Genomic DNA, 26,777 nt, shown 5'->3' with positions numbered 1-26,777 from the left:
TAAATACGAAAATGGTCATAACTTGGCCAAAAATTCTCGTTTTTTTAAAATAAAAACGTTACTGTAATCTACATTGCAGCGCCTATCTGCTGCAATAGCAGATAGGGGTTGCAAAATCTGGTGACAGAGCCTCTTTAAGCGAGTAAAGGTATTTTCTCATATTAGGCAATTTTCACCTCACATCCTCAGTCTTCAGGAAACACATTTGACGTTGGAAACGGATAGATGGCTGAATAAGCCGTGGGTTCAGTGGTTTGCACATTCATTTCACACATGCTATTCTAGAGGGGTATCCCTATTGGTTCACAAATCGCTACGCTGGGAGGCTAAGGTAACTCGTAGAGACTCTGAGGGGAGGTTCATTTTTACATATGCCGAGATTGACTAAGGGCTACGTCATTATATGTATTTATAACCCACCTTCGGCCTCTATGGAAATTTTAAATTGCGCGGTCAGTTTTGCCCTCGACTACCCAGACGCTTCTGTTATTTGCATGGGGGACTTCAATCTCTTAATGGATAGCAATTTAGATAGATTTCATGATTCCATACCGTCTGGCGTGGGCGGCACAACAAATACCACTTTATATACATTCATAACTGGAACCGGATGGATAGACCTATGGCGCTTTAAATGTTCAGATTTGTTAGAATACACTTGTCATTCCTCAACAAGACGTACATTGTCACGCCTGGATTATATATTTGGGACACCTGATTTGGTATTGCGCATGGCCTCTATAACACATGGTCCCCGGGGAATATCGGATCATAATCCAGTTATTCTCACTCTCCTAACTCTGTCCAGTAGAAGTAGGCCCCTGTGGAGGGCGAGTCCCTTCTGGCTATCTTTAATTGGCCCATCAGATAGGATCCCGGACCAATTAGATTGTTTTACATCTACTAATGATATACAGATGGGTGCCTCTAATTTCTGGGATACCCTCAAAGCATACTTGCGGGGCTGTTTATCCTCTACTATTTCTTGCATTAAACGCACGTCAGCCCAGGATGAGGAAATTCTGACAGATAGGACCGTTCAGCTAATGCTAGCCTATGTCTCTGACCCTACTGATGAATGGTTGAGCTTTCAGAGATTATACGCCCAACAACAACAACAACATGTTAAATCTAAACGGAAGTTATTTTTTTCTAGACAGTCATATTTTGAACTGGGGAATCAGTCTAGCAAATTACTAGCATTTATGGTGAAGCAAAATTCTGCCTCAAATGCAGTTCTGAAGCTTAGGGCCCCCTCTGGGGATATACTCATGGAAGCAGAACTTTTGACCCAACGCTTTCAAGATTACTACACTTCCCTTTATAAGACTACATTGGCTATAACTGATCTGGATATATCTGCTTATCTATCAGATTTATCTTTCCCGCAGCTCACAAACACTCAACAGGCATTTTTGGATGCCGATATCACAATAGACGAAATCACCCGGGCCATCAAAGCTATGGCTAAAGGTAAAGCCCCCGGTCCAGATGGCCTGCCTATAGAGATTTATAGTAAATACAGTGACCATTTACCAGCCCAGCTACAGAAGGTCTTTGAGTCTGCCATTGCTTCTGGGGCATTGCCTACTACATTTTATGATGCCACCATAGTGGTTTTGCTAAAGCCCGGAAAGGACCCCTTGGACTGTAGTTCATACCGCCCCATATCATTGGTAAATGCAGATTATAAGATTCTGACTAAAATCCTTGCTCAACGACTGAATACGGTCATCTTGGATCTGATACACCCGGATCAAACCGGCTTTATGCCGGGTAAAAGCACATCTATAAGTATTAGGAGGGTTCAGACGATAGTTCAATATAGCACATTGCAGGACAACACTTGGGCTTTGGCGTCCCTGGACGCAACAAAGGCTATTGATTCCAATGAATGGCCCTTTTTATTTGCTTGTCTGGAAAACTTTGGTTTCGGACCTGTTTTTCGTAAATGGATACAAATAATATATGCTTCACCCCGGGCTAATGTTTTGGTAAATAATATACTATCCCCGTCATTTACTCTTCAAAGGGGCACACGTCAGGGATGCCCCCTATCGCCCGCTTTATTTAGTTTGGCAATTGAGGCTTTAGCATTGCGGATACGTTCCTCTCCACTCATTACAGGTACAACCATAGCAGATCGTACGGACACCATTGGTCTCTATGCAGATGATATGGTGCTTTTTATGGATAAAGTGCAGGATACCCTTCCCTCGGTAATTAATATAATTGAATGTTTTGGACAATATTCCGGTCTTTCTATTAATTGGGGGAAATCATCCCTTATGTCCCTGTGCAAAGTACAGCCCCCGGGCCTGTCTGAGTTGTCACCGTTGCCTCTAGTAGATAATTTCAAATATCTGGGCATATTTATAACTAAACTCCCCGATGTTGACCTTTCCTTAAATATGTTGCCGCTATTGGGCTTCACACGGTCTAAATTTAACACATGGGGTAAACTGCCTTAATCAGTATCTGGCCGTATAAACTTGGTCAAAATGATTTTGTTGCCTAAATTTCTATATGCCCTTCAGCACAGTCCGGTTGTCATACCTAAGTCCTTTTTTAAACAGCTCAACTCCTTGTTATCACCGTTTATATGGGGGAATTCTAGACATAAACTCAGGTTATCCACGCTTCAAAGGCCTAAGGCACTGGCAGGGACGGCTCTGCCTGATTTCTTTTTATATTATTTAGCAGGTCAACTAAAAACCTTAAGTTCCTGGATGCCTGAAAAGGATCTTCCCAACTCAGAGCACCATTTGGCTCATGTACTTCGGAGTCAATGTCTGCTCGGCTCCCTTGAAGTAAATTCTCTCCCTGCCCATATTAAACCCCTGCCCTTACACAAGCTGGCCCGTGTGGTCTGGAGACAAGCGAAAAAGCAATTGGGTTACAATGATATTATGTCTGAAATGCCTTTATGGAATAATGCTTCTTACTTTCCTTTAATGCCCCCAAGGTTATCTCCAGCTACTGAAACTATAGGGGACCTATATGAGGATAATGTCCTACTTTCATTCACTCAGTTGCAGACTAAGTATGACATACCACTCACCCATTTTGATAGATATCTACAGATTCGTCATATTTTACAAACCCAGTACCATCACTTGAGAAGTAACATAACAATCTCTTCCTTTCCACTGATAGGGATTCTTAACTCCCAGGGTCCACGATGCCTGATATCCGCCCTCTATACCCATTTGTTATCCGTCACGGTGAATTCCACACCACTTGCTGTAGAAAGTAGATGGAAACGGTGGATTCCTACCATTCAGACAGATGAGTGGGATGATATTTTGGAGTCTCATCTTCAGGTTTCCCCATCCGCAAACAATAAAATGATCCAGTTATATATAATACACCAGGCATATTTGACCCCGGTTAGGATATTCAAAATGGGACGATTGCCTTCTTCAGACTGTCTGAGATGCCATGTTCCGGAGGCAGATTTTTGGCATATGATATGGTCAAGCACTGTCATTAGGGACTTTTGGAATGACATACTATCCCTGTTATCGTCCTTATTACATGTAGGCATTCCCTTATGCCCTAAGATATGTTTGTTTGGTATACAGGATGGGGAGACATGGAATCAAGATACTAGAATTTTTTTGAGAGAAACTCTGTTTCTAGCACGGAAAACGATAGCACAGCATTGGATGAATGATCGACTTCCATCAATTGGTCATTGGAAGGGATTGGTTAATTCAGTCATACCTTTCGAGAAAGTTGTATTTATGAATCGTGGTTGTAGTACTAAGTTTTCTAAGGTCTGGGATATTTGGAATAACTCCCCTCTGACAGTCAACCCCTCCGTTGGTTCACCAGATAATGTGAGATAGGAATATAGGCGGCCCAAATTTTAGAATGTATCTCCGAGAACTTGATGTATTGGATTTATCAGATGCTCATGGGTGACATGGGTCCTAGGTTGTTTTATGTTCTTTTATATTTGTTTTGGTTTTTGTCTCTCTATTACCATTGTCATACATATGTCCAAGCAAACCAGTCTATTCGCTATTGTTTATGATGTATCATCATATTGGAATGCTCTATGCATACTCATCCCTTGATTTGCTGTATGTACATTTTCTTGATCCAATGTGCCAAGTTTTGTACTTAGAGATGTATGATTGATTTTATACTTGTTACTGTAACAGTTCTTAATAAAACGAGTTTAAAAAAAAAAGTAGGAGAATGACTCACAGTGAAGTCACTGGGACAAGTACATTACACATTGTTAAGCAGCCATACAGGTGCACGTGCAATGTATAAGTGCTGGTGTAAATACATTGCTGATAGAAGATTCATCACACTTTGAAGCAGCTCACATTCTTGGGAGCACTCAACGTCCCTGCAGAACTCCACATACTGTGCCTCAAGGGAAACATTCCGACATGTGGATTGTTATTATGTAAACAAACTCTGACTACTCCATAGAAGAAAACAGGATACATGCAAAGGTCTATAGTGGCATTAGTAAGAGCCAAAGAAATGTACACAAAACAAATTATTACAGACACACACACACACTAATTTGAACAGTTTTTAGCAGTTAGCGATTGTTACCTTATATGCCATAGAAGCATGTAGATGGTTAAGGATTAGGCTACATTCACACGACAGGGAAAAATCAGCCATTAAAAAAAGAAGTGTAGTTCTCTGGATGCATTCACACGGCCATGTTTTTTTTTTTTTTGTTTTGTTTTTTTTAAACGGCCTCTGAATACGGACAGGCCCTATTTTTGTCCGTTTGCACGGCCCGACGGCTCCCATAGAACACAATTGTTACGATTTTAACATCCGTTTTTAAGGAATCAATCCTTGCGACAGCCATTAAAAACTGATCCTGGCCCTCACAAGAGAACTCCCTGGGCACAGCTCTACTTTAAGCGCTAAGACCGGGGAAGCCCTTGACATAACCGACCATATATGGACAGTGATATCAGGGCTTTCAACTATGGTGTCCCCGGTCAGAGCGTCGCAAGCTCTCTGGCCAGGGACTCCTGTCTTGGGAAAGCCCTTGACGTCACTGTCCATATATGGACAGTGACGTTAGGAGCTTTGAGATGCGGGAATCCCTGGCCAGAGCATTGCCGACACTCTGGCTGGGGATTCCGGCAACTCAAAGTCCCCAACTTCACTGTCCATATATGGACAGTGGCGTCAGGGACTCCTACACAAACTATCACCGGCTAGAGAGTGGGTAACGCTCTGGCTGGGTATTCCACTCCTAGAGGGAGCCCCAATGGCCCTATCTATAGGGATGGGGTGTGTGTGTGTGTGTGGCTATCTACAGGGGGAGGTAAGGGACGCTGTGGCACTATCGACAGTGGACACTGGCGCTATCTTCATGGGCACTGTGTGGCACTATCTACAGTGGACACTATGGCGCTGTCTTCATGGCACTGTGTGGCACTAGCTACAGTGGACACCATGGCACTATGTGGGCACTCGTTACCGTGGGAACTCCCTGAATGGGCACTATGGTGTTTTCAGGGGGGTTTGGACAAAAAAAAAAACAAAAAAAAAAAAAACTGACAAATGAAATCCATCATTTTTTTTTAGTTTTTTTTAAGGGCCATGAAAAACCGATGGCAAATGGTCATTAAAAGACGGTCAGACGGACTGGAAATAGATGAAAATTTGAGAACACGCTGATGCAAATCGGCCATGTTTTTTCACTGCTGTGTGAATGTAGCCTTAGTATACCAAATGTATAGACAATGTTCAAGGACTGGTCAGGTTTTAAAGCAGCTGTCTAGTCGGACAATCTCTCTAGATATGATGTCAGGCCTAAATATCTATATTCAGCCCTTACATGCTTTTTCCTGTAGGATCACAGAGGCAGCTCAAAGCCACCAGATGTCACCATGACTTTCAGATTACCACTTCCCTCCAGGGGCAACATGGGGAAAGGTGGTAGTCGGAGGCTGTGCTGACACCTGTGACACACAGGATCCAGCTAATAAAGGATTTTACCTAGGTTCATAACTTAGATGTGACCTAAATGGAATGATACAGCTTCTATATATACACACAGGATATAAAAAAAGAAGCTGTATCTTAAAAAGTAAAAATAATTTTTAATAAAAGTCAATTTGAAAGTCGTTTCACAAACCATAAAACATGGATTTAAAAAAAAATATTTCAAAGGGTGTACATAGTCTGAGTTACTCCAATTGATACTATACAGTGGGGTTTTTTTTTTTTAAAAGGGTTGTTCGATTTCAGTAAATTAAAGTTATGTTTTGTATAATTAAAAGTTATACAATTTTACAATATATTTTCTGTATTAATTACTCACAGTTTTCAAGATCTCTGCTTGTTGTTATTGATTGTTTATTTCCAGTGGATACAATTCTGTCCATGGTCATGTGATGGACACACAGGTGCATGGCTCGGTACAGTTACAGTATGTATATTACAGTCTTCCCAGGACCTGTGTGTCCATCACATGACATTGGACAGCATTGTATCCACTGGAAGCAAATCATGAATGTTCCCACTGGATATCAACAAGCAGAGATCTTGAAACCCCTGAGGCATACAGAAAGTATATTAGAAAATTGTATAACTTTTTATTATACAAAATATAAAAATTTTTTGGGAAATGAACAACCCTAACTTTTCTACGCAGGTTTCCTGCCATAGAAAAGTCGCAAATGGGAAAAGGGGCAATTGGTAGGCAAAATTACGACTTTTGTGCAGTTTCTGCCACTCACTGAACTTTTTTCAAAAAAAAAAAGTGTGGAGCGTAAAAAAAAAGGCTGCCCAACAAACTTACCATGATTTATGCCAGAAACGGACGTAAACCATGCCACAAATCTACGCCAGAGCACAGATATCCAGAGATGAACCGAATTAAAAGGCGTGCACCTTTTAACAAATTACACGTATTTTACTCCAACATTTCTTCATAGTAAGTGTAAGTTCGCTCGTAGCGTAAATACTGCAGGTTTTCCGCAACGGATTTAGCTACGGTTTTTAAATCGGCAGCATGCTGCTTATTTGTTGCGTGTTTTCCCTATTGAATGCAATGGGACAGTAAAACCTGTAGCACATAGCAGATGTTGCGTTTTTTTTGCAGTGGCTAAGCCATTCCGCCGCAAAAAACGCAACACAGAAAAATATAAAATCTTATACATACCCAGAATTCCGTGTTTCTTCGTCCAGACAGGCCTCCTGGGATGATGTTTCATCCCACGTGATCACTACAGCCTGGCCTGTCAACCCAGGAGGCCGGCCTTAAGGACGGCAGAGGGAGGCGTTACTATGGCTTAGCAAGTTAAAAAAAATAACTTCTACGTGCAATTTTCCGCAGCGGACACTCTGGCCGAAAAGACTGCACCACAATTTGGTGCGGTTTTTCTAACGGAATTACCTGCGGCGACCAGGGCGGATTGGTGGTGCGCTTTTACGCTGCATATCCGTGTGAACATACCGACTGGCCCTGTTCACACTGAGTATTTTGTAGGGAGATTTTGACCTGCCTGCACTTTCTTGCTGCGGTTATCGCCTGTGGCCATTGAGCGCCGCAGAAAAAACATGCAGCGAAGAACGCTTTTTCTGCCTCCCATTGATTTCAATGGGTGGTCACAGACCAAAGCGCAGCAAGAAAAGACATGCCGTTTTTTTTTTTCCGGGAGCGGCTAAAAGCTGTTTGGGAGTAAAAATGCCTTGAAATCAATGGAAGGCGGTTTCAGATATTTTTTGGCGTTGATTTTGACGCGTTTTCCACGTCAAAATCAGCACCAAAAAACTTGGTGTCAACTGTGCCGTTAGTGTTTGGGTATGTGCACACACACACTATTTACGTCCGTAATGGACGGACGTATTTCGGCCGCAAGTACCGGACCGAACTCAGTGCAGGGAGCCGGGCTCCTAGCATCATAGTTATGTACGACGCTAGGAGTCCCTGCCTCTCTGCAGGACAACTATCCCGTACTGTAATCATGTTTTCAGTACGGGACAGCAGTTCCACGGAGAGGCAGGGACTCCTAGCATCGTACATAAGTATGATGCTAGGAGCCCGGCTCCCTGCAGTGTGTTCGGTCCACTACTTGCGGCCGAAATACGTCCGTCAATTACGGACGTAATTAGTGTGTGTGCACATACCCTAACAGTTTATCAACATTTTGCTTTGTTTATCATTTGCCGTTACTGAATGGAAACATTCTTAGGGTCATTTCACACAGAGTTTTTTGGACACGTTTTTTGACGCGGAAACCGCACCAAAAAAACTGCAGAAAAAGCCTTCCATTGATTTCAATGGGAGGCGGAGGCGTTTTTTCCTGCGAGCGGAAAAAACGGCTCGCGGGAAAAAGAAAAGGACATGCCCTATCTTTGGGCGTTTACGTCTCTGACCTCCCATTGATGTCAGAGAAAGCGTATTTCGCTGCGTTTTTTGCCCGTGGCGCTCAATGGTTGTACTTTTACTGTAAACACGCCCAGTTGTACTTTAGAAAGCCTCATTTACATAAATATAAAAATGGTCATAACTTGGCCAAAAATGCTCGTTTTAAAAAAAATAAAACGTTACTCTCATCTACATTGCAGCGCCGATCTGCTGCAATAGGACATAGGGGGTTGCCAAATCTGGTGACAGAGCCTCTTTAGGCTATGTTCACACGGGGTATTTTGGGGGAGGAATATCTGCCTCAAAATTCCGTTTGGAACTTTGAGGCAGATATTCCTCTCCCTGCACGCCGATTTTCGCGGCAATTATCGCGCCGTTTTTTAACAGCGAGAAATACGCTTTCTCCTGCCTCCCATTGAAGTCAATGGGAGGTCGGAGGCGGAAGCTCCCGAAGATAGGGCATGTCGCTTCTTTTTCCCGCGAGGCAGTTTTACTGCTCGCGGGAAAAAGACGCCGACGCCTCCCATTGAAATCAATGGGAGGCGTTCTCGGGCCGTTTCTGCCGAGTTTTGTGACGCGGTTTCCGCGTCAAAAAACTCGGCAAAATAACCCGTGTGAACATAGCCTAAATGGGGAAAATCTGCAACAAAAAAGCAGCGATTTTGCAAATACAATTGACATGCTGTGGAATGAAAAAAAAACGCACCGTAGGTAAATTTCTGAGCGTTTTTTTCCACTCATTATTTACGCAGCATGTGGATGAGATTTGTTTACATCTCATCCACCCAGCTGCTACTGTATTATGCTATCGATTTTCCGTATCAAAATCCATTGCGGAAAATCGGAACTATTTTTACACGTGGTATACTCACCCTATTTGTGTACGGTCACACACAAATTATTATGACTGCATCCAGTAGATCAAGAAGTCTCTATGGATGGGACAGAGCCAGATCTGTGTTCATGTCGTCAGATCTGTGTCCACTCTACAAGTAATTTCTTTATGTGATAGGAGTCTAATTCTCTATATAGACTAGATGATGGCATGCTCGTAATATGCACTTTGCACACTGCATCCCTCCCAGTAAACATGCATGAACAGGATCAAGGAGGCAACTACACAGGATGTTTATGAGAAGGGCGAGACCTGCCCATACTAGAGTCAAGGTGGAGCTTTTCTCATAAAGCTTCCCACAAAGCAAACAGAGGGGTTAATGAGAAGAATGGCCTCATGCTTTAAAGCGAGACTCCAAAACCAAACTAATTGTCAGTGTAGCCTACAAGAATCTAACGAAAGGTTATTTTAACAACACAAACAGGATATGACATCATATAAAACGTGCTTGAATTCACAATTTCAAATCAGTAATTCTCCCATTTTACTATAGATTCTAAAAGGATTTATGTACTTTGATTTCTGGTAAGGCTCGGTGCACACATACTGCACCATTTTGCTGTATTCACATCAGCGTTGACTTTCCGTTGAGGGATTCCATCAGAGGTCTCCGTCGGTTAACCCCTCAACGGAAAGGCAAACGGAAACCTTTGCATGTCAGAAGTTTGGATTGGTGAGGGTCCGAGCACTGAGACCCCCCACCAATTGCTAAAACGAAGCGGACTAAGAGCACATGTGATCGCTCATCTGCTTCGTGTCTGTTTGGCTTTTTCCGGAAAGCCGATGTATTGGAGTACGGGCTCATAGACTTTCTATTGAGTCCGTACACCGATTGGCTTTTTCCGGAATTAAATGTATCGGTGTACGGACTCAATAGAAAGTCTATGAGCCCGTACTCCAATACATCGGCTTTCCGGAAAAAGCCAAACAGACACGAAGCGGATGAGCGATCACACCAGCACTTCTGCAGCTTCGTTTTAGCAATTGTTGGGGGGTCTCAGTGCTCGGACCCCCACCAATCCAGACTTCTGACATGTCACTATGACATGTCAGAAGTTTGTCAAACATTTAGCTACACTCTAAAGAGGGAGAAACTCTAGAAATACAATTATATGAGGGAATTGTTATTCATGCACTTCCCTTATATACTGGTCCTTCTCAATGAATTAGAATATAAAAAAGTTAATTTCAGTAATTGAATTAAAAAAGTGAAACTCGTTTTATATAGATTCATTACACACACAGTGTGATCTATTTACATATAGTTACATAGTTAGTACGGCTGAAAAAAGACACATGTCCATCAAGTCCAACCAAGGGAAGGGAAAAGGGAAGGAAAAATTTCTACACATAGGAGCTAATATTTTTTTGTTCTAGGAAATTATCTAACCCTTTTTTAAAGCCATCTACTGTCCCTGCTGTGACCAGCTCCTGCGGTAGGCTATTCCATAAATTCACAGTTCTCACTGTAAAGAAGCCTTGTCGCCTCTGCAGCTTGAACCTTTTTTTCTCCAGACGGAGGGAGTGCCCCCTTGTTTTTTGAGGGGGTTTTACAAGGAACAGGATTTCACCATATTTTTTGTATGTGCCATTAATATATTTATATAAGTTAATCATGTCCCCCCTTAGTCGTCTTTTTTCAAGGCTAAATAGGTTTAATTCTTTCAATCTTTCCTCATAACTTAAATTCTCCATGCCCCTTATTAGCTTCGTTGCTCTTCTTTGTATTTTTTCCAACTCCAGGGCATCCTTTCTATGAACTGGAGCCCAGAACTGAACTGCATATTCTAGATGAGGCCTCACTAATGCTTTGTAAAGTGGCATTATTACATCCCTGTCCCGCGAGTCCATGCCTCTTTTAATACACGACAATATCCTGCTGGCCTTTGAAGCAGCTGATTGACACTGCATGCTGTTATTGAGTTTATGATTTACAAGTACACCCAGATCCTTCTCAACAAGTGAATCCGCCAGTGTAGCGCCCCCTAGGACATATGATGCATGCAGGTTGTTGGTACCAAGATGCATAACTTTACATTTATCTACATTAAACTTCATTTGCCAAGTGGACGCCCAAACACTTAGTTTGTTTAAATCTGCCTGTAATTCATGAACATCTTCCATAGTCTGAACTATATTACATAGCTTGGTGTCATCTGCAAAAATAGAAATAGTGCTATTAATCCCTTCCTCTATATCATTAATAAATAAGTTGAATAATAGTGGTCCCAGCACTGAACCCTGGGGTACACCACTTATAACCGGGGACCATTCAGAGAAGGAATCATTGACCACAACCCTCTGGATACGGTCCTTGAGCCAATTCTCAATCCAATTACAAACTATATTTTCTAAACCTATAGTCCTTAATTTACCCATTAGACGTCTATGAGGGACAGTGTCAAATGCCTTTGCAAAGTCCAAAAACACTAAATCCACAGCGGCCCCTCTGTCTAGACTTCTGCTCACCTCTTCATAAAAACAGATTAGGTTAGTTTGACAACTTCTGTCCTTAGTAAAACCGTGCTGGCTGTCACTTATAATGCTATTTATTGTCACATAATCCTGTATATAGTCCCTCAATAGCCCCTCAAACATTTTCCCCACGATGGATGTTAAGCTTACTGGTCTATAATTACCCGGGGAAGACCTAGAGCCCTTTTTGAAAATAGGCACCACATTTGCCCTGCGCCAGTCCCTTGGCACTATACCTGTCACTAGAGATTCTCTGAATATTATGAAAAGGGGGACAGAAATAACTGAACTAAGCTCTTTAAGAATTCTAGGGTGTAACCCATCTGGTCCCGGAGCCTTGTGCACATTTATTTTATTTAATTTAGCTTGGACCATCTCTACATTCATCCAATTCAGTATATCAACTGATATATTAACAGCACTGGCACCGGCTACATCAGCTGCTCTTTCTTCAGTTGTATATACAGAGCTAAAGAACCCATTTAGTAACTCTGCCTTCTCTTGATCCCCTGTGACCAACTCCCCATTACCATTATCTAGGGGTCCTACATGTTCAGACCTTGGCTTTTTTGCATTTATATGCTTGAAGAATTTTTTAGGATTTGTTTTACTATCCTTGGCCACCTGCCTTTCATTTTGTATTTTTGCTAATTTTATTACATTTTTACAGATTTTATTAAGCTCTTTATATTTTACAAAGGCTACAGCTGTACCCTCAGATTTGTATTTTTTAAATGCCCTTTTTTTGTCATGTATTGCCCCTTTCACAGAAGGTGTAAGCCATGTGGGGTTTAATTTGAGTCGTTTATACTTATTACCTGTAGGAATAAATTTTGCACTATAATAACTCAAAGTAAATTTGAAAATCTCCCATTTATCATTTGTTCCATTATTTGACATTAGTTCTTCCCAGTCTATATCCTGAATTGCAGCCCTCATCCTGGGGAAATTGGCTTTCTTAAAGTTAAATGTTTTTGCCCTCCCAGCCTGCGTTTGTTTTTTACAGTATAGGTAAAATGTAACTATATTGTGATCACTGTTACCGAGGTTTTCACGAACATTGACATTCCCAACAAGATCTGCATTATTAGAAATGACCAGATCCAACAGAGCTTCACCTCTAGTCGGGTCTTCCACAAACTGGCCCATAAAATTTTCCTGCAACAGGTTGAGGAAATGTCTCCCCTTTGCAGTTGAAGCCGAACCATGACACCAATTAATATCCCGGAAATTAAAATCTCCCATTATCACTACAGTACCCGCCTGTGCAGCCCGCTCCATCTGTTTATATATCTGACCTTCCATCTCCTCAGTTATATTGGGGGGTCTATAGATTACACCAAAAGTAATTTTTTCAGTGTTTACCTCCCTTTCTAGTTCCACCCACAAGGTTTCAACCTCCTCACAGTCTTCACCCACTATTGTCTCTTTCACACTCGCCTTCATATCACTTCTCACATACAGACATACACCACCACCTTTCCTATTTGTCCTGTCTTTACGAAAAAGTGTAAAACCCTGTAGATTTACAGCCCAGTCATGTGAAGAGTCCAGCCATGTTTCAGCAACACCAACTATATCTATATTTTCTTCCAGTATCAAGGCCTCCAGCTCCCCCATTTTGCTTGCTAGACTTCTGGCATTTGTGAACATACACTTTAACTTGCCTGTCAGTTTTTCACTTTTATTATCAGAAATGTGATTTGACATTAATCGGTCCTTTTTATTTACACTGATGTTTTGTAACGAAAGGATCTCCTTATCTTGTTGTCTAGTCCTCTCCCCACATTCTGTTTCTCCCCCCACCAATATAGTCTGACCCCTCTCTAACCTGGCTACCCCTTTTTTTTCTACATTGACCTCCCTCCTCAGCCCTAGTTTAAATACTCCGCCACCCCAGCTAGAATTCTCTCCCCCAGCACAGCGGACCCCCTTCCATTTAGGTGCAAATCATCTGCAGAATACAGTTTGTACCCCAATGAAAAGTCAGCCCAGTGCTCTAGGAACCCAAATCCTTCTCCTCTACACCAAGACTTCAGCCATGCATTTAACTCCCTAAGCTCCCGCTGTCTTTCCTGTGATGCGCATGGCACAGGCAGTATTCCTGAGAATACAACCTTGGAGGTCCTTCCCTTCAGCTTGTAGCCTAGTTCTTTAAAATTATTCTTAAGGCTCCTCCACCTACCATTTATTCTGTCGTTGGTACCGACATGGACCACGACAGCTGGATCATCACCAGCCCCTCCCAGCAATTTGTCCACCCGTTCCACCACATGCCGAACCCTGGCACCAGGGAGACAGCAAACCATTCGGTTGAGGCGGTCTTGGCGACAAATTATTCTATCCGTCTTCCTGATTATAGAATCCCCTACAACTATCAATTGTCTTGGCTTGCCTGCATTACCATCCCGCCGACTACTAGCTGGGCTGTTCTCCCGGCTGTTAGGGAGATCAGTATCCACTAGGGCTGCCTTTTCTGAGACTGACACCCTCGCATCATCACCCAACCTGGCAATTTTGCTTGGAATGCCAGAAACCGGATCGGCCTTCCTTGTGTTTGACCCCTTTCTACTGCCCCTAACTACATTAACCCAGCTACTTACCTGATCCTGCTCACCCATGTCTTCACCCTCCAGTTCTAACCCACTAACTGCATGCTCTGTGAGCAGCAAGCTCCGCTCAAAATTGTCTATCCTCCTCAGTGTTGCATTCTGCTCCTCCAGATCTCTAATACGAGCTTCCAGGTGAACAACATGCTCACATCTGCCACAGAGATATTCACCCTGGAACTCCGGCTCCAGTCGTGTATACATATGACAAACTGTGCACTGAAGAAAACCTCCAATCTTGCTATCCATTATCCAAGTTACACCAAAACAGCGAACAATTGTCAAAGAAAAAGAAGAGTACTTACTGGGGCTTCAACTCCTCTTTTCAACTCCGGTTTTAGAACTCCACTTAGTTCACAAGCCACTTAAACCACCAAGCTCAGAAAGAGCATGTTTTTCTTTTAATGATGAAGAATAGGGTATGTGCACACGAGAACTGGCTTTTATGTCTGAAAAGACAGACTGTTTTCAGGAGAAAACAGCTGCGTCGTTTCAGATGTAAAAGCTCCTCCTCGCATTATGCGAGGCGTTTTTGACGCCCGTAATCTTGAGCTGCTCTTCATTGACTTCAATGAAGAACGGCTCAAATTACGTTGCAAAGAAGTGTCCTGCACTTCTTTGCCGAGGCAGTCAATTTACGCGTCGTCGTTTGACAGCTGTCATGAATGGGCAGATGTTTGCCGACGTATTGTAACCCTATTTTCAGACGTAAAACGAAGCATAATACGCCTCGTTCACGTCTGAAAACAGGTCGTGTGAACCCAGCCTTATGGTGAACAGTTAATGAAAACCCAAAATGTAATCTCAAAGAAAATTTGAATATTGGGTAAAAATTGAAGATTGTAGACTCATGGTGTCACACTCTAATCAGCTAATCAACACAAAACACCAGCAAAGGTTTCCTAAGCCTTTAACCCCTTAATTACCGCCGATAAGCCTTTTCACGGTGGTCATTAATGGGCTTTATTCTACAGCGCCGCCATTCCACGGCGCTGCATTAGAATAAAGTAAACAGAGCAGGGAGCCGTCAAATCTCCCTGCTCTCAGAGGTAGCTGAGGGCTGAGGGCATCCCTGCTCTGCCGGGTGAGATAGATATTAGTATCGATCTCGCCCGTTTAACCCTTCAGATGCGGTGCTCAATAGCGTGCACCGCATCTGAGTGGTTTTGGAGAGAGGGAGGGAGCTCACTCATCTCACTGACACCCGGCGATAAGATCGCCGAATGTCTGTGTCTCCGATGGCAGCCGGGGGCCTAATAAAGGCCCCCAGGTCTGCCTGTAGTGAATGCCTGCTAGATCATGCCAGAGGCATGACCTAGCAGATGCCTGTCCGTTTTAAACGGACAGGCAGTAATACACTGTAATACATAAGTATTGCAGTGTATTATAATAGCGATCGCATAGTGAAGTCCCCTAGTGGGACTAGTATAAAGTAAAAGAAAGTTGAATAAAGTTCATTTTAAAAAAAAAGTGAAAAAAATATAAAAAAAAACAACCACTTTTTCCCCTTACAAACTGATTTACTATTTAAAAAAAACACAATAAAGCAAAAAAGTTACACATATTTGATATCGCCGCGTCCGTAACGACCCCGACTATAAAGCAGTTACATTATTTAACCCGCACTGTGAATGTCGTAAAAAAATAAAATAAAAAACAATGGAAAAATTGCTGTTTTCTGTTAATCCTGACTTTAAAAAAAATTTGATAAAAAGTGATCAAAAAGTCGCATCTACTCTCAAATGGTACCAATAAACTACATGTCGTCCCACAAAAATACAGCCCCCTGTAGATATTGCCACACAGACCCCTCTAGATTGCACCCCACACAGCCACCACCTTGTATACAGTGCCACACAGCCACCACCTTGTATACAGTGCCACACAGCCCCGCCTTGTATACAGTGCCACACAGCCCCGCCTTGTATACAGTGCCACACAGCCCCGCCTTGTATACAGTGCCACACAGCCCCGCCTTGTATACAGTGCCACACAGCCCCGCCTTGTATACAGTGCCACACAGCCCCGCCTTGTATACAGTGCCACACAGCCCCGCCTTGTATACAGTGCCACACAGCCCCGCCTTGTATACAGTGCCACACAGCCCCGCCTTGTATACAGTGCCACACAGCCCCGCCTTGTATACAGTGCCACACAGCCCCGCCTTGTATACAGTGCCACACAGCCCCGCCTTGTATACAGTGCCACACAGCCCCGCCTTGTATACAGTGCCACACAGCCCCGCCTTGTATACAGTGCCACACAGCCCCGCCTTGTATACAGTGCCACACAGCCCCGCCTTGTATATAGTGCCACACAGCCCCGCCTTGTATATAGTGCCACACAGCCCCGCCTTGTATATAGTGCCACACAGCCCCGCCTTGTATATAGTGCCACACAGCCCCGCCTTGTATATAGTGCCACACAGCCCCGCCTTGTATATAGTGCCACACAGCCCCCCAAGTAGTACAAGGCAATTGCGCATCCGAGAAAGTTGTATCAGCCAGGGGGATGTCAATCAAACATGGAAAGGTGGGTTTGGAGGCAGAACTATAACTTTTCAGGATAGCGGCACCGCTTTACCGGTGTGGGCAGAACTTGGCACCTGCCCACACCAGCAAAAGTACCAATACCTGGTTTAATAACCACAGTATCACTGTGCTTGATTGGCCAGCAAACTCTCCTGAACTAAACCCCAAAGAGAATCTATGGGGTATTGTCAAGAGGAAGATGAGACACCAGACCCAACAATGCAGACGAGCTGAAGGCCGCTATCAAAGCAACCTGGGCTTCCATAACACCTCAGCAGTGCCACAGGCTGATCTCCATGCCACGCCGCATTGATGCAGTAATTCATGTAAAAGGAGTCCCGACAAGTATTGAGGGCATATACTGTACATGCTTTTCAGTAGGCCGACATTTCGGTATTAAAAATCATTTTTGAAATTGGTCTTATATAATATTAAAATTTTCTGAGACACTAAATTTTGGGTTTTCAGTAACTGTTACCATAATCATCAACATTAAAAGAAAAACATGTAATGAATCTATATAATATATGAGTTTCCCTTTTTGATTGAATTACTGAAATAAAATAACTTTTTGATGATATTCTAACTCATTGAGAAGGACTAGTGTTAGTGCTGGTTGTTAAAACAAAAAAAGCACAAAATAATCCACGTGATTCAAGTGACAGTAAAGATATTTATTACCGACATGTCTGAGCCGTTTTAGGAAACTGATCTGTGTAGCTTTTAAAGTGCCTGGATTAGCAGCTTAGGCTTCGTTCACATCTGCGTTGGGACTCCGTTCATGGGTTCTGTCGGACCTTTCTGTCAGGGGAACCCATGAACGTAATCCAAACTGAAACCATAGATTTCCGTTTGCATCGCCGTTGGTTTCAATGGTGACGGATCCGATGCAAATGGTTTCCATTTGTCACTGTTGTGCAAGGGTGACAAACGTAAACCATCCGTTGTGCAAGGGTGACAAACGTAAACCATTTGCACCGGATCCGTCACCATTGAAATCAATGGTGAATCAAACGGAAAGCTGTGGTTTCTGTTTGGAGCCCGTTTATGGTTTTCCCTGACGGAAAGCTCAGACAGAATCCATGAATGGAGTCCCGACGCAGATGTGAACGAAGCCTTATTCTTTATTAAATTTGACACATTCAATGCTGTTCAGGGGAAGGTTTCTAAAGAATACAAATACTTTCAAGATCTCCATACAGTAATTGTTGCCCCAGAGTGCGGATATTTGGAAAATAGGGGAATATTAGTTTACATCTAAGGCTTCGTTCACATCTGCGTCCGGACTCCGTTGATGGGTTTCGTCTGAGCTTTTCGTCAGGGGAACCCTATGAACAGAATCTGAACTCCAAATATCGGCGCGACGATGACATTATTCACACTGCGTTTGTAGTGTCCGCTCGGCGTATGTGATGTGAAGCTCCCGGCGCATACTTCAAATGTATTCATAGGGCGCCATTCACTCGACAGATGCCAGCAGTGTGCGCGTTTGGTATACCTTTATTTTCATTACTGTGCTATTCTATAAAAAGGTAAAACCATATACCGCGTGGTATACATTGTTTTATTTTCTTACAGTCGAAGTTTATGGGTGACGTTTGCCTATACAGTGTACACTGCGAACGTAGTATGAAGAGACCGGTACAGCGAGTACATCAGAAGAATACAGAATATATAGGGAGCGGTCATGTATGTTACTTATATCTATTCATATATAAACTAAACATGTAGAATGGATAGCATTTCTCTTGTTTCATTTTTTTTTTTAGTGGCCAGCAATGACAATTCCACAGATGTCAATAGAAAACAACCCAGCAGCAAATTACTAGAATTGCCTACCAGGTCCACGGAATTTGTCCAGAGAATACAATAGGAAACAAATGTAAATCTACATTTTCTATATAAACTGCAAACACCTGACACAGAAGCAAGAACGTCATAGAAACGAAACTCCGTGTGAACTGGCACCACATAGTTATAAAGAAGATGCGTTATAACTAAGAAGCCTTCGTGTATCTTCTACCAGTTCACAGACAAGGAACTTATCAATATATAGAGCTGTTAATACCTACACGAGATAAGAGTGTAAGAAAATAAGTGGGTGACCTAGAGTGGGTACAATAAACACCTCACCACCTGGACATATGTATACATCACCTGTGAGGGCTCCGCTTCCTCGTCACCCGTGCGGCTGCTCCTGACTGACGTGACCGGGAAGTCGCGCTGAAAGTTGCCTGCCTGGGCTACACTGTTCCCTGCTGGCTTCTCAACTCCATATCTCCTCCTCCTCACACATTCAAACCGAGCCGTTGCGTCACTTCCGCCCTTCCTGCCGTCTCCCAAGCGTCATACTTACGTCCGTCATTATGATTCCCCATAGAGTTGAACTCTTTTAGCGCTACTATTGATTTGTTAGGGTATGTGCACACACACTAATTACGTCCGTAAGTGACGGACGTATTTCGGCCGCAAGTCCCGGACCGAACACAGTGCAGGGAGCCGGGCTCCTAGCATCATACTTATGTACGATGCTAGGAGTCCCTGCCTCGCTGCAGGACCACTGTCACGTACTGAAAACATGATTACAGTACGGGACAGTTGTCCTGCAGCGGGGCAGAGACTCCTAGCATCGTACATAAGTATGATGCTAGGAGCCCGGCTCCCTGCACTGAGTTCGGTCCGGAACTTGCGGCCGAAATACGTCCGTCACTTACGGACGTAATTAGTGTGTGTGCACATACCCTTAGAACACGGACTACATTTAAAATAAAATAGTAGAAGAAATATAACCTAAAATTATGAGCTGCATTGGCCGGGAATCGAACCCGGGCCTCCCGCGTGGCAGGCGAGAATTCTACCACTGAACCACCAATGCTTGCTTGCTGCTGTCTCTGCTAAATGATACTTAGAGTGTAGTCAGTATAGTGCACTATTATATAGTCCCAATTTTTTCTTCTTCTGTACTTTATATATTAGTTCATATTATTATACATTTTCTCTCAGTAGTTTAGGAGAAAAACAGTATACTGATATAACGACCTGATAATCTTTGGCTCAAGTCCGCTAGGGGGATTAATAAAAAGTGTAAAATGAAAAACAATATTTCCGTAGTAACGAGGACGAATTTCTTTTTTATTCTCCCCAGATTCCAAAAGCCGTAAGTTTTTTACTTTTCTGTCAACAGCCGTATGAGGGCTTGTTTTTTGCAAGACGAGTTGTTGTTTTTCACGACACCATTTAACCCCTTCCCGACATTTGACATATATGCCTACGTCATAGACGGGTAGGGGGAAGTATGGAGCAGGCTCACGGGTTGAGCCCAAAACATACAATGCGGGTGTCGGCTTGTTACAGCCGATAATTCTAAGTAATGAGCGTGATCGCGGTCAATAGTGACAAAGGCATTTAAATTGTTAAAAAGAGGGGGGGTAACCTCCTCTAACAGCTCACCCACTCCCCCCCCCCCGACAGCTCATCCCCGATGCGATTGCGGGGTGCGATGGTTGCTATGGCAGCCAGGGTGCCTAATGAAGACCTCCTGGTCTGCCATATTTGTGCTCCTATTAACCCGTTAGTGACCAGCCCATAGTGTTTTTACGTCGGTCACTAACAGTACTTATTCCGATGCAATAGACTTTTTACGTCGCGGCATCGAAATAAGTAAACAGAGCAGGGAGCTGTCAAATCTCCCTGCTCTCAGCTGCCAGACGTAGCTGAGGGCTGGGGGCGTCCCTGCTCGACCGGGTGAGATCGATATTACTATCGATCTCCCCAGTTTAATCCCTCAGATGCGGTGCTCAACAGCGTGCACTGCATCTGAGTAATTTTGGAGAGAGGGAGGGAGCTCCCTTTCATCCCACTGACACCCGGCAATAATATCGCCGAGTGTCTGTGTCTCCGATGGCAGCCGGGGGCCTAATAAAGGCCCCCAGGTCTGCCTGTAGTGAATGCCCGCTAGGTCATGCCGGAGGCATGACCTAGCAGATGGCTGTCCGTTTTACACGGACAGGCATAATACACTGCAATACAGAACTATTGCAGTGTATTATAAATGCGATCAGATTATCGCATAGTGAAGTCCCCTAGTGGGACTAGTAAAAAAGTTTAAAAAAAAAGTTTAATAAAACTTATTACATCATTTAACCCGCACGGTGAACATCGTAAAAAATAAAATAAAAAAACATGCAAAAATTGCTGTTTTCTTTGAATCCAGCCTTAAAAAAAATGTGATAATAAGTGATCAAAAAGTCGCATCTACTCCAAAATGGTAGCGATAAAAACTACAAGTCTTCCTGCAAAAAAAAAGCCCTCCTACAACTGCATCCACGAAAAAATAAAAAAGTTATGGCTCTTCAAATATGGAGACACAAAAACAAATAATTTTGAAAACAAAGTGTTTTCACTGTATAAAAGTAGTAAAACATACAAAAACTATACAAATTTGGTATCATTGCAATCGCAACAACCCGCTGAATAAAGTTGTTGTGTTATTTAACGGCTTAAATTTAGGATGCAAAAAAGTGTGTCGAAATTGCTGTTTTTTTTCTATTCCCCCCCCCAAAAAAAGTTAATAAAAGTTAATCAATAAATTCTATGTACCCCAAAATGGTGCTATTAAAAATTACAACTTGTCCCGCAAAAAACAAGACCTTATACAGCTATGTCGACGCAAAAATAAAAAGTGTATAGCTCTTTGAACAAGACGATGGAAAAACGTAAAAAATGGCTTGGTCATTAACGTCTAAAATAGGCTGGTCATTAAGGGGTTAAAGGGTAACTAAACATTCAACAAACTTCTGACATGTCATAGTGACATTTCAGAAGTTTTGATTGGTGGGGGTCCGAGCACTGAGACCCCCACCAATCGCTAAAACGAAGCTGCTGAAGCACTGGTGTAAGCGCTCAGCCGCTTAGTTTCTGTTCGGCTTTTTCCGGAAAGCCGATGTATCGGAGTACGGACTCACAGACTATCCATTGAGCCCGTACTCCGATACATTGATTTACGGAAAAGGTCGAACTGAAGTGAAGCAGCTGAGATATTACAAGAGCGCTTCTGCAGCTTCGTTTTAGCGATTGGTGGGGGTCTCCGTGCTCGGACCCCCACCAATCAAAACTTCTGACATGTCACTTTGAAATGTCAGAAATTTGTCGAATGTTTAGTTACTCTTTAATAGAAGCACAAAGATAGCAGACCAGGAGGTCTTCATTAGGCACCTAGGCTGCCATAGCAAACATCGGCACCCCGCGATCCCTCGCTGTTAGGGGGGATTCACACGAGCGTGTATTCGGTCCGTGCGGGCCGCGTGGTTTTCACGCGGCACGCATGGAAAAATACAAGTCTATGGGGCAGTACAGACAGTCCGTGCTTTTTGCGCAGCGTTTGTCTGCTGCGCAAAAAGCGCGACAGGTTCAATAACTCTGCGTATTTCGCGCATCACGCACCCATTGAAGTCAATGGGTGCGTGAAAATCACGCGCACCACACGGAAGCACTTCCGTGGGACGAGCGTGATTCGCGCAACAGCAGTGAAAAGGATGAATGAAAACCGAAAAGCACCACGTGCTTTTCTGTTTCCGAACATCCAAACGGAGTGTCTTTGCGATGAGCGAAGCCGGACAAGCGTACCGAACTTCACCGGGTTCGGCCAAACTCGTTTTGGCCGATCCCGGCAAAAAAATTATCGGTACGCGACGTCAGGAGATAGTCACTGTCCATGGTGCTGAAAGAGTTAAACTGTTTCAGCACCATGGACAGTGACTTGCGATCCCAAAATACATTAACCTGTAAAAAAAACCGAAGTTCTAACTTACCGATTACTCCTGTCTCCTTCCTGCAGTCCGACCTCCCGGGATGACACTTCAGTTCAAGTGACAGCTCCAGCCAATCACAGGCCAAGCACAGGCTGCAGCCAATCACAGGCTGCAGCGGTCACTTGGACTGCTGCGTCATCCAGGGAGGTGGGGCCCGATGTCAAGAGAGGCGCGTCACCAAGGACGCGTCACCAAGGACGCGTCACCAAGGCAACGGCCGGGAAGTTCTCGGTAAGTAGGAACTTTATATTTTTTTTTTACAGGTTTTTCGCTGTTGTGTTTGGCATTCACTGTCGAGGGTGCTGAAAGATTTAGCTCTTTCAGCACCTTGGACAGTGACGGGCGTTGACAAGCCTCATCTCTATGATGTCGGCTGCGCGAAAATCACGCAGCCGCGCATCAGACACGCATGACACACGCAGCTGTCAAATGTTTTTTGCGCTCGCAAAACGCTGCGTTGTTTGCGCGCGCAAAAACGCAACGTTCGTGTGAATCTGCCCTTAGAGTTTGTCGAACCTTTAGTTACCCTTTAACCCCTTAAGGACACAGCCTGTTTTGGCCTTAAGGACACAGCCAATTTTTCAAAACCTGACTTGTCATTTTATGTAGTAATAACTTTGGAATGCTTTTCTGTATCTAACATATTCTGAGTTTGTTTTCTCGTGACACAGTGTACTTTATGTTAGCGGTACAATTTGGTCAATATATTCAGTGTATTTTGTGAAAAACGCCAAAATTCGGAGAAAATTGACAAAAATTAGCATTTTTCTAAATGTAAATATATTTGCTTGTAAGATAGATAGTAATACCACACAAAATAGTTACTAGTTAACAGTTCCCTATGTCTACTTTATGTTTGCATCGTTTTTTTAAAAGTCCTTTTATTTTTCTAGGACGTTACAAGGCTTCTAACTTTAGCAAGCATTTCTCACATTTTCAAGAAAATTTCAAAAGGCTATTTTTTCAGAGACCAGTTCAGTTCTGAAGTGGCTTTGAGGGCCTTATATACTAGAAAGTCTCCATAAATCCCCCCATTTTAAAAACTAGACCCCCTCCAAGTATTCAAAACAGGATTCAGAAAGTTTCATAACCATTTAGGCTTTTCACAGGAATTAAAGCAATGTAAATTTAAAATTATGGCCCTAGTGTGCTAATGGACTGAAACACAGGCCTCAGAGAAGCACCTAGAGGATTTGGGGGCCTCCATTTTTTTTAGAATATATTTTAGGCACTATGTCAGGTTTGAAGAGGTCTTGTGGTGCCAAAAACAGTGGAAACGCCCCAAAAGTGACTCCATTTTGGAAACTACACCCCTCAAGAAATTTATCAAGGGGGTATAGTTAGCATTTTGACCACACAGGTTTTTTTTTACTAAACTTATTGGATTTAGTCTGTAAAAATGAAAACCCTTCTTTTTTCTGAAAACCTTTTTATTTTACAAGGAATAAATGAAAAAAAAGCACCACAACATTTGTAAAGCATTTTCTCCCGATTACGGCAATGCCCCATATGTGGTAATAAACTTCTGTTTGGACCCAAGGCAGGGCTCACAAGGGAAGGAGCACCATTTGGATTTTGGAGAGCAGATTTTGCTGGAATAGTTTTCAGTGCCATGCTGATTTTGCTGAAATAGTTTTCAGTGCCATGTCATGTTTGCAATGCCCTGGACAATGGCGGCTCATCATATGGGCGATTCGGGCAGCCACCTGAGGGGCCTGAGGCTCCCAGGTGGCCCATGGCCGCCCGAACCGCACATAATCTTAAAAAACTATGGTCCCGCTTCCAACTGAAACTGCGTCTGCAGGTCGCAGATTCAGTTGGGTTGAATGCTGGAGCCTCGCTCCAGCATTCACTCTGCCGTGAGCGGCTCGGCGCAGGCAGCCGCGATGTAGTGACGTAATCGCGCCCATCTGCACCGAGTCACTCACGGGACAGTGCAGAGGAGGAGAAGCATCCTCCACCTGTCGTGGGAACGGGAATAGGTAAGTAATTATGTTATTATTTTTCAATCTGGTACATGTACATTATACTGTAAAGGACAGCTAAGGGGAACATTATACTGTATGGGGCAGCTATGGGGGACATTATACTGAACAATTACAAGAGCTGCAGGTCCAAGTGTGGGAGGCGCTTTGTAGCACTATATACAAGGGGGGATTGCTGTAAAGCACTATATAGAAGGAGAAGCGCTGTGTATCACTATATCTAAGGGGGGATTGCTGTGTAGCACTATATACAAGGGGGTGGACTTTGTGGCACTATATACAAGAGGGGGAGGGCTATGTGACGCTATTTACAGCGGTCTTTGTGTAGCGCTATCTACAGGGTGGCAGTGTGGCACTATTTAAAGACGGGAAGGGCTGTCTAGCGTAATTTACAGGGGTCTGTGTGTAGCGCTATCTACAGGGGGCAGTGTGTGGCTCTATCTACAGGGGTCTGTGTGTGAAGCTATCTACAGGGGGCTGTGTGTGTGGTGCTCTCCACAGGGGATCAGTGTGGCGCTATCTACATGGGGCTGTGTGTGACGCTATCTACAGGGGCTGCGTGTGATGCTATCTGCAGGGGTGGTGTGGCGCTATCTGCAGGGGGGTGTGGCGCTATCTACAGGGGGTTGTGTGTGGCGCTATCTATAGGTAGGGCTATGTGTAATGCTATCTACAGGGAGATGTGTGTGGCGCTACCCACAGAGGGGGTGTGGCGCTATATTTAGGGGCACAGTGTGTGGCACCATGATAATTTTATCTTTGTTTATAGATGTGGAAATGTTGGAGCCAAAGACATCTGAGTGCCACATTTTTCAGAAATGGGTCATGGCCGGGAGAAGTCGTAATGAGGTCTGGACAAGATGGAGTAGAAAAGAGAAAAAAAACTACGTCATCACCTGTGAGTCACTAGATTTATAGAGAATCTGTAATCTCTCCTGGCAATTTTATTATAGCAAATCGTTGTATTTCGCAAAAAGTCTTTGTGCAGTCCAGGACTGATTGACAAATCAGTGTTACTATTCCACTTGTCAGGAGAATGTGTCCCTACACAGTGCGATACTGTCAGCGATGGTTGGAGACTGTCATTATGTGGGGACACAGCCTTTTCACAAGGGGAGTCGTAACACCCATTTGTTAATGCCTGGACAAAAAGGAAGTGTTAACAATAGTTACAGAGCGGCGGTGGAGAAGGGGGGCCAAACTTTTGGTAACAGCCCAGGGCCTATGGTCTACTAAATCCGCCACTGGAGGGATAAAAACAGTGGAAACCCCCCAAAAGTGACCCCATTTTGGAAACTACACCCCTCAAGGAATATTTCTGGCGGTATAGTTAGCATTTTGAACCCACACAGTTTTTGCAGAATTTATTGAATCTATGCAGTGAAATTGAAAATCAAATTTTTTCTAATAAAATGTAGTTTTAGCTCATATTTTTTCATTCTCACAATAGATAAAGGAAAAAAAGCACCCCAACATTTGTAAAGCAAACTCTTCTGAGCACATTAATACCCTATATGTGGTAATAAACTGCTGTTTGGAGACGGCAGGGTTTAGAAGGGAACGAGAGCCATTTGACTTTTGGAGCTCAAGTTTTGCTGGAATGGTTTGCGGCGCCATGTCACATTTTCAAAACCCCTGAGGGGCCAAAACAATTCAAACCCCACAAAAGTGACCCCATTTGTGAAAGTACACCCCTCATGGAATTTATCTAGCGGTATAATGAGCATTTTGACCCCACTGTTTTTTTGCAGAATTTATTGGAATTAGGCAGTGTAAATTAAAATGTACATTCTTTCCACTAAAATTTAGAATTTTTTTCATTTTCACAAGGAATAAAGAAGAAAAAGCACCCCAAGAATTGTAAAGCAATTTCTCTCGAGTACGGCAATACCCCATATGTGGTAATAAACTGTTGCTTGGACACACGGCAGGGCTCAGAATGGCAGTAGTGCTACTAGGCATGCAAATTATGCTTGACTGTTTTTTGGGCGCCATGTCGTATTTGCAGAGCCCCTGAGGTACCAGTACAGTAGAAACCCCTGAGAAGTGACTCCATTTTGGAAACTATACCCCTCAGGGCATTCATCTAGTGGTATAGTGAGCA

General features: G+C 43.4%; 1 protein-coding gene and 1 non-coding gene across 2 annotated transcripts in view; both read right to left on the bottom strand.

Moving 5' to 3' along the window:
• KATNA1 (katanin catalytic subunit A1) overlaps positions 1 to 19,191 on the bottom strand; it is a 117,998-nt gene extending 98,807 nt beyond the window's left edge. The window contains exon 1 of the mRNA XM_075862567.1: positions 19,036 to 19,191. The gene's annotated coding sequence lies outside the window, so the exon portion shown is untranslated. The remainder of the gene's footprint in view (positions 1 to 19,035) is intronic.
• A 491-nt stretch (positions 19,192 to 19,682) lies between these two features.
• Positions 19,683 to 19,753, bottom strand: TRNAG-GCC (transfer RNA glycine (anticodon GCC)). Its single transcript has one exon. It is a non-coding gene; the product is annotated as a tRNA-Gly (tRNA).
• Between the last annotated feature and the right edge of the window lie 7,024 nt (positions 19,754 to 26,777).

The sequence above is a fragment of the Rhinoderma darwinii genome, chromosome 4 (assembly GCF_050947455.1).
Source record: "Rhinoderma darwinii isolate aRhiDar2 chromosome 4, aRhiDar2.hap1, whole genome shotgun sequence".
NCBI classification, from domain to species: Eukaryota; Metazoa; Chordata; class Amphibia; order Anura; family Rhinodermatidae; genus Rhinoderma; species Rhinoderma darwinii.
The sequence above is the reverse complement of the archived record's forward strand: the minus strand, read 5'-3'. Positions and strand labels throughout refer to the sequence as shown.